Source organism: Pteropus medius, unplaced genomic scaffold (genome assembly GCF_902729225.1).
Source record: "Pteropus medius unplaced genomic scaffold, Ma_sr-lr_union100, whole genome shotgun sequence".
Taxonomy (NCBI): Eukaryota; Metazoa; Chordata; class Mammalia; order Chiroptera; family Pteropodidae; genus Pteropus; species Pteropus medius.
Genome location: NW_024349798.1, coordinates 5,170,890 through 5,180,360, shown reverse-complemented (window position 1 = coordinate 5,180,360; position 9,471 = coordinate 5,170,890).

Sequence of the window (9,471 nt, the reverse complement as noted above, 5' to 3'; positions counted from 1 at the left end):
TGTCACTTTTAGGTGCGTTAAATGGGCCAGGATCTGCAGTGCGTGCGTGCGTGTGTGTGCGTGTGTGTGCGTGTGTGTGTGTGCGTGTGCGTGCAAGCGAATGGCATGGCAAAAGAGGAATGATAGTGGCATCCATCCACTGTGACAAGAATGTTAAAAGATTATTATTCCTTGACTCAAAACTTTTCTATGTATCAAGGGAAAATATCACATTATAATACTGAAAAATTAGAAACAACCTAAATTATTGAACAAATACGATGGAATAAAGCTAATAAAAACAATGTTTTTCATTAATCTTAGTTGGCAGTGTGAGTCTTGTCTTCTCTTTCCTTTCTCTCTTGAGCCCACTCCAGTTTCACATTCAAATCCAACACTTCACTGACCATTTATAGGATATTACACCCAGCAAACAGAGAAATATACATTCTTCTCAAGCTCACATGAGATATCACAAAGACAGACCACACCTGGGCCATGAAACATACTTTAGCAAATTTACAAGTAGAAATCAAAGTATGCTCTCATCACAATGAAATTAAAAACTAATAACAGAAAGCTGAAAAATCCCAAAATATTTGGAAATTTAACAACACACTTCTAAATAATATGGGTCAAATAAGTCTTGAAAATTTTTAAAATATTTTGAACGAAATTAAAATGGAAGTACAACTTGTCAAAAGTTGTGGGATACAGTGAAAGCAATGCTTAGAGGGAAGTTTATAGCATTGGATGCATTTATTAGAAAAGAAGATCTAAAATCAATAGTCTAAGTTTCTACTTTAAGATTTACAATAGAAGGGGAAAATCCCAAGTAAACAAAAGATAATAAAAATTAAAATAGAAGTCAATGAAATTTAAAATGGAATCAATAGAGAAAATCAAAATGAAAAGCTGATTCTTTGAAAAGAGCAATATAATTGATAAACTCCTAGCCGGGCTAACCAACAAAAGAGAGAAGGCACAAATTACTACTATCAGAAATGAAAAATGGGCCATCACTGTAAATCCTATGGACATTACAAGGATAATAAAAGAATATTATGAACAACTCTATGCCCATAAATTTTTTTAAATGCCTGTTTATTTTTTTCATACTATATATAATTTTTTTTAACACTTTTTTTATTTTCCCCCTCCTTCCTCCCCACTCCCTTCTGGTAACCACTAGTCCATTGTCCATGTCCGTGAGTCCCTGTTTGTTTGTCTTGTTCATTTGTTGCTTTTAGATTTATAGCCCACATGTGATATCACGTGATTTTCATCCTTTTCTGTTTGGCTTATTTCACTTAGTATGATTATTTCAAGGTCCATCCATGTTGATGCAAATGGTAGTATTTCATTTCTTCTTATGCTTGAGTAATATTCCATCGTATATATGTACCACAACTTCTTTAGCCAATCATCTGTTGTAGGACACTTCAGTTGCTTCCATGTCCTGGCCACTGTGAATAATGCTGCTATGAACATTGGTGTGCAAATATCTTTTTGAATATAAGTTTTCAAGTCTTTGGGGTAAATATCCAGTAGAGGAATTGCTGGATCATATGGTAGTTCAATTCTTAGTTTTTTGAGGAACCTCCATACTGCTTTCCATAGTGGCCATACCAATTTGCAGTCCCACCAGCAATGTAGGGCGGTTCCTATTTCTCCACATCCTCTCCAACATTTGTTATTACTTATCTTGTTGATTATAGCCATTCTAGCAGGTGTGAGATGGTATCTCATTGTGGTTTCGATTTGCATTTCCCTAATAGCTAGCAATGTTGAGCATCTTTTCATGTATTTGTTGGCCATTTGTATATCCTCCAGGGAGAAGTGTCTGTTCAGGTCCTCTGCCCATTTTTTGATTGGATCTTTTTTGTTGTTGTTGTTGTTATTGAGTCGTATGAGTTCTTTGTATATTTTGGATATTGGGCCCTTATTGGAGGTGTTGCTAGCAAATATATTTTCCCATTTGGATGGTTGTCTCTTTACCCTGTTGATGGTTTCTTTTGCTGAGCAGAAGCTTTTTAGTTTGATGTAGTCCCATTCATTTATTTTTGATCTTCCCTTGCCTTTGAGGTCAAATTCATAAAATCCGCTTTAAGCTCAAGGTCCTTGAGTTTAGTTCCTATGTTTTCTTCTATTAATCCCATAAATTTAATAACATAGATGAAGTGAACCAATTATATAGAGACACAATCTACGAAAACTCACATGTTGGAAAAATAATCTGAATTAATTAAAGTAATTAAAAATAATCAGTATTAAAGAAACTATGATTAATTAATGACGTTCCAAAACAGCACTGGACACAGATGGTTTCACTGGTGAATTCTACAAAACATTTAAGGAAGAAATTATGCCAATTCTCTACGATCTCTACCAGAAAATAGAAATAGAAGGAATACTTCCTAACTGATTCTATGAGGCCAGCATTACCCTAACACCAAAATCAGACAAAGCCATTACAAGAACGTAAAACTACAGGCTAATATCTCTCTTGGAAATGTATGCCAAAATCCTCAACAAAATATTATCAAATTGAATCCAACAGTATATATAAAAAAAATTACCACGATCAAATAAAATTTATTCTAGGTATGCAAGACTGGTTCGACTTTTGAAAATCAGTTAATGTAATCCATCACATCGATAGGCTAAAGAAAAATCATATAATCATATCAGATATAGAAAAAGCATTTGACAAAACCCATGATAAAATATACTCAGCAAACTAAGAAGAGAGGGGAACTAATTCAACTTGATAACATGTACAAAAACAGCCAACCTCACAATGGTCAGAAACTATATGCTTTCCTAATATCAAGAATAAGGAACAAGATATCCCCTCTCACCACTCCTATTCAACACATACTGTAATTTCTAGCTAATGCAATAGGACAAGTAAAGGAAATAAAAGATACACAGAATGAACATGGAATAGCTCTTCATTTATCCATTCAGCCACTCTACCTTTTGGTTGGAGCACTTAATTAGTTTCCACTTGAGGTACTTGTTGATAGGAATGTAGTTATAACCATTCTTTATTCTTGTTTTTGATACATATTTTTTTTCTTCTTAAAGAAGTCCCTCCAACATTTCCTGTAATAATGGCTTGGTATTGATAAATTCCCTTAGCTTATTTTTGTCTGGGAAGCTCTTTAACTGTCCTTCAACTCTAAATGATACCTTGCTGGACAAAGTATTCTTGGTTATAGATCCTAGGTTTTCATCACATCAAATATTTTGAGTCAAGCCTTTCTGTCCTGCATACTTTCTTTTGAGAAATCAGCTGCAAGTCTTATGAGTGCTCCCTTGTAGGTAACTAATTGCTCTTCTTTTGCTGCTTTTAAGATTCTCTCTGTATTTAACCTTTGGCATTTTAATTATGATGTGTCTTGGTGTGGGCCTTTTTGGGTTCCTGGTTTGTGGGGCTCTCTGAGCTTCCTGAGGTTGTATGTCTATTTCCTTCACCAGGTTAGGGAAGTTTTCCATCATTACGTCTTCAAATAGCTCTTCAACATCTGTTTTCCTTCTGGTACCCCGATGACACAGATATTTTTACATTTAATAGTGTTCCATAGGCTCCTTAAAATATTATTATAATTTTGGCTTCTTTTATCTTGCCATTCTGATTGAGTGTCCTTGGCTTCCCCATCTTCTATATTGGTCAGTCAATCCTCTCCTTTATTTACTCTGTTTATTCCATTTAACATACTTTTCATCTCAGATAATGTGTTCTTCATTTCTGAATGGTTCCCTTTTATAATTTCCATTTCCATTTTTGTTTTTTATTTCTTTGTTAAAGTTCTCACTGAATTCATCTACATTTACCCTAAGTTCATTGAGCATCTTTATAACCAGTGTTTGAACTCTGCATCTATTAGATTGCTTGGCTCCGTTATTCCTGGATCTCTGTTCTGTTCTCTCGTATGGTTTCTGTTTCTTTGTCTTCCCATTTTGGCTACCTTTCTTGTCTATTTCTATGTACTAAGCAAACCTCTTAAGTTTTTCGGTCTTATTAGTACAGCTTTGTGAAATAGGCCTCAGCCTGTGCCCTTCCAGGCCACCTGTTAAGATTCAGCAAGCAATCCACAGATGCTGTGCTTATAATCGCCTCAAGAGACCACACCAGAAACCGAAGTCAGCTGCTACTAGTGTGAGTCTTGGCACTGCTCATCAAGGAGCACCTGATTTGCAGAGGGTACACCTGGAGGTGGCTTGTGTGGACCATGAGTTGGGGGAGGTAGAGTTTTAGGGAATCCTCTGGGCAGAGCGACCTCTGTTATATAGTTTAATGGCATCTTAGCTATGGTGGTGCTACATCTGCACACTGGGAGGGGGTAGAGTTCAACAGAGAAACAATGGATACTGCCGGCACTTCTGTACAGAGTGAGCCTCGCCTCCGACCTTCACTCTGACAACTCAGTGTCCTCCTGGAGCAGCCAACCCTGTGCTGGTGCTCAGAGCAAGCAGGTCTGTCACTGCGAAAGTCTGCTCGTGGACACAGCCCCTTTAAGATGCATCTGCAGCTGCCGGCTGCCACTGTCGCAGCCTCTGTCCCACTCAGCCACTCCGACCGGGCAGCGTCTTATCTTCACCCCCTCCTACCTTCTACCATTGCAGGGTGATTAATTATTTCTCTCCCTAGTTGTAGTGCTTCTGTTTCTTTAGATCCCAGGTGACTTCCCTTGCTGTTTGCTATTTGTTTTTGCCACAACTTTGATTTGGTTGCAAGAGGGATGAACAGAGCCTCTATCATCTATGCCATTTTTTTTTCTCCTCCATGATGTAGTCTTGCCAAAAAAAAAATTAAACTTGAATCTGACCAAGATTCTGTATCCAAATTCCATTTTACAGAGGCTAGAGAAATATTTTAAATGACACCATGGAAATGCAATTATCAAAATCCTGACCGGGAGACTATGCAAACAAGTAACACAAGTTCTTCAACAAATTTACTACAAGAATAAAAGATATAGATGGAGAACTTACAATTTATTAATTTTTAGATTTTTAAATGTTTATTAAAACTTACAATTTAAATGAGTTTAAATGATAGTTAAGAGACATAACCAATAATAATATGTAGATTTTCAGTCATGATTCAAACATCTAGAAAAAAAAAACTTTAATGAAACAATTATAAATGTTTGATAAAATTAAGGAATTACTGTTAATTTTCTAAAGCACAATAATGATATGTGGTTATGTCTTAAAGAAGAGACAGAGAAAGTCCTTATCTTTTATATAGAGAAATATTCATAGGTGGAATGATGTCTGGGATTTAAAACAAAACAGGCAGGAGAAAAAGGATTGAGGGTATGGGTAAACAATACTGGCCATGAATTACTACTATTGCACCTAGGCGATGTATACATGGGGTTTCATGTGTTTTAAATAGCCACAACTTTGATCTGGTGAAAACAGTTACTTTCTGACTACAATTTCTCCTCCATATTTTCTTAAAAACAAGTCAGTTGTTTTCTAAGTTCATTGAGCTTATTATTTTCCCCTTGTAATATCTAACTGAAATCAGCTATCAACAGTCAACCCATACTTCCAACGATCTGCCTTGAAACTTCTTTGCTAAATGCCACAAATTATTTGTCTGCCAAATTACTAAACGGAACAGTTTTACCAAATGTTTCACCATTACACAACACAGTGACCATTCTCCATTCTCCTATAACAATTTATTTGCCTAATTCTAAAACCAATGCCACACATTTTAGGCTTTCATTACAATACTCTTCACATCTGGTACTGAATTAGTCAGTTATTCCTGCAGTAATACTGTAGGGAAGATATCCCAAAACTTGATGGATCACAACAAGCATTTATTTTTCTCACTCATGGGTCTGCAGGTTGGTTGGGGTAGCTCTGCTTCATCCAAGACTTCAGATTGGATTCACTTATGATTCGTGTTTTGCATTCTGGAGCTTGGACTAAAGGGGAAGCAGCTACCCAGTAAATGTTCTTCCTGTGTAATCACAGTCATGCAAGAGCTAAGCCAAGCTGCACAAGCAAATTTAAGTTTTTCTGTTTTGATCACTCATCTTTTGCTGAGTAGGGCAGGGGTCCCCAACACCCAGGCCATGGACTGGTACCTATCTGTGGCCTATTAGGAACCAGACCGCACAGCAGGAGGTGAGCAGCAGGTGAGTGGGCAAATCTTCATCTGTATTTGCAGCCAGTCCTCAGTGTTAGCATTACCTCCTCAGCTCTAATTCAGATCATCCAGCATTAGGTTCTCATATCTGGTCCCTGGTGCCAAAAAGGTTGGGGACTGCTGGACTAAAGCAAGTCACACAGCCAAGTTCAAAGTCAACATTAATAGGAAAGTATATGTTACTCCAAGGGAGTAGGGAATGAATATTTGCCAAACAATAATCTATCATAGTGATCAACACAGATAAAACCTTTCTCCCTGTGGAGCTCATGTTCTAGTAAAAAAGATAAATTTAAAGAACTCAGAGATAGGGATAGTGTGATTTGAAAGGATATTCTTGAACATGTAAGCAAATTTATATGCACAAAGATGTCTTCTGCAGCACATTTGTAATGATAAAACCCAGAACAACCTAAATTTTCATCAATCACAACTATTTAAATAAAATTGTGTTAACTAAATAGACTGCTGGTGGTTCTTTATTTACTTATTTTGATAAATTTGATATATTGTATGCATTTCTGTAGGTAAGTCCTTATGTATTAACACAAAAAGGTGGAACTGATTGAGTTTTTAGGTATCTCTTCTAAAAAATTTATGCCAATATAATCCTTTATTTTTATCTACATAAAAGAGACCATTCTGTAAAACACCCTTTATATCTTGGGAATTCTTTCCAAATCAGAATTTAGAAATCTTACAAAGTGGCTGTATTGAATCCCATTATAAAGATGGATCATAATTTACTGAATTGCTCCCCTTTAGATGGAAACGGGGTATTTCCAAGTACTATGTCTATGCATGTTTATAATAATAAACATTCCTATACCCTTATCTTGGCATAATTTTGCAAGGATAATCAACCAGATATTACAAAGTACTATAAAGCTCTAAAAAGCCTTTTATTAGTACCATTATAAAAGCTCAGATAAAGATATCAAAACAGGGAATCTAAAAATATATATCCATCTATCTCTATTTTATATATCTATATCTGTATATCCTTATATGAATTTACACAGTCTTTCAGAGGATGTACTTGGTCATGGAGCTTGATTTCAGAATCATGCTTCCACCATGTCCTAACAGCAGGACCTTGAGATAATCTCTTAATTTCTCTAAACTCAGGGTGGTCTTGAGAAGAGATGATAATGATACTTACCTCATGGCTGCCAATTACTGCAGCCAATTATTACAATAGATACAATAGAGAAAAGTCTTGGCCAACTGTCAAGCTCATAATAAGTTCTCGACATACATTAGATATAATAAGCATTTTACAAATGACAAAAGTGGTTTTACAAATGACAAAAGTGGTTTTACAAATGAGCGATGAAAGCATTCTTAAAAGGTAACTAACAATTTTATAAATATATGAAGAAATGAAATTAGAGCCATAAACCCAAATTATTGATTTAAACTGTAAAAACTAAAAAACTAGAAGAAACTACAGCTGAAGATTTAAGTAATGACAGAATGGAAAAGAAAATATAAAGCATAAGTGGAAGAAAACACAACTAAATGCTTGCTAGTTTCATCATATAAAATTAAAATACATAATATGTCCAGAAAACCATTAACAAAACCAAAAGGCAGAATATAAACTGGGAAAGCTAGTTTCAGCATTTGTGAAAAGGTGTCTGACATGCTCAAAAAATATAATTTAACAATTTACTATTGCATCAACATTTAAATAACTCAAAAATAATAAAAACAATTTAAAAGAAAAATGCTCAGAATAGAAACTGTAAATCAAGAATCCTATATCCAGCAAAACTATCTTTCAAAAATGAAGGTGATAAAAACTTTCCCAGATAAACAAAAACTAAGAGAACTGTTACTGGCAGACTTGCTTTGCAAGAAATAAAGGAATATCATTAGGCTGAAAGCAAGTGACCCCAGATGGCAATTCGAATCCACACAAAGAGCACTGATAAAGGTAATTAAGTAATTATAAAAAAATACTATAAGTGCATTTTCTCTATTTTCCCCTCAAATGATTTAAAGAGAAAATAGATAAAATAATGTGTAATGTATTGTTGGGTCTATAGCATATAAAAATATAATATATGTGTGATATATTTGCCAATAACAGCACAAGGGAGATTAGTGGTAGCAAAGCTGTAATGGGCTAAGGAAATGACCACGAAGGGTAAAGTAGTAATTATAACAATGTATTTTTGGGTTTGTAACATTGATAATTATGTGTAAAGTAATAATACATAAAAAATACACAAAAGGTGGAAAGGGATTAGAGCTATATAGAAGCACTTCTATATATCACAGGAATTGAGCTAGTATAAATCTGAAGGTGATTTTGATAAAGTGCATATGGTAAAACCTAGAGCAGCCACTAAAAATATCAAAAAATGTAGTGAAAAAATCATTACTGGGGTTAAAATGCTACATTATAAAATATTCACTTAATGCAAAAGAAAGTGGTAAATACACAAAAAGACACAAGACACATAGAAAACAAAAAGTAAAATGGCAGACAAATCCAACTATATCAATAATAATATTAAAAGTTGAATGGATTAAACAATCTAACAAAAAGGTTGAGATTGTCACACTAAATTAAAAAACATGATCAAAGTATATGTTGTTTACAGTTATACACTTTAGATTCAAAGATACAAATAGATTGAAAGTAAAAAGATAGAAAAAGATGTATCATGCAAACAGCAACCACAAGAAATCTGGACTGGCTATATTAATATCAGACAAAATGGACTTTAAAATAATAATGTTACTACAAAAAAAAAAAGAGGGACATTTTATAATGATAAAAGGATAAAACAGGCATATATAACAATAATAAACATACATGCATCTAATAACAGAACACCAAAGTACATGAAACAAAGGCTAGGGATTTCTTTCAAACTTTCAATGAGCAGGTCCTTTCCCTCTTATTATAAAGAATTTTTGAATATAGACTAAAAGTTGAAAATACTACCATTCTATTAGGCAAACATATCAATATACAAATATGTTAAATATTAAAAATCATATGATAAACTCAGAAACATCCTCTGATTCTGAATTCTTTCAGTTTTCTTACAAGATGTCATCTTACCTATCTCTCTAAAATTAAGGCAAACTGCCCTAATACCTTCTTTGTTCCTCAAAATCCAGAGCATCATGTTCAGTGATTTTTTAACCAGTTTCATGGATTTGTCAATTTTTTTTATCTTCTGCAATCATTTTCAAAATACATTTAAAGTCATATTTTTAAATAGTAAATTTCCTTCATGTTTTAATTCATAAACAGAAATACCAGTTAGTACATTTTACTGGAGTGACTTGATGGA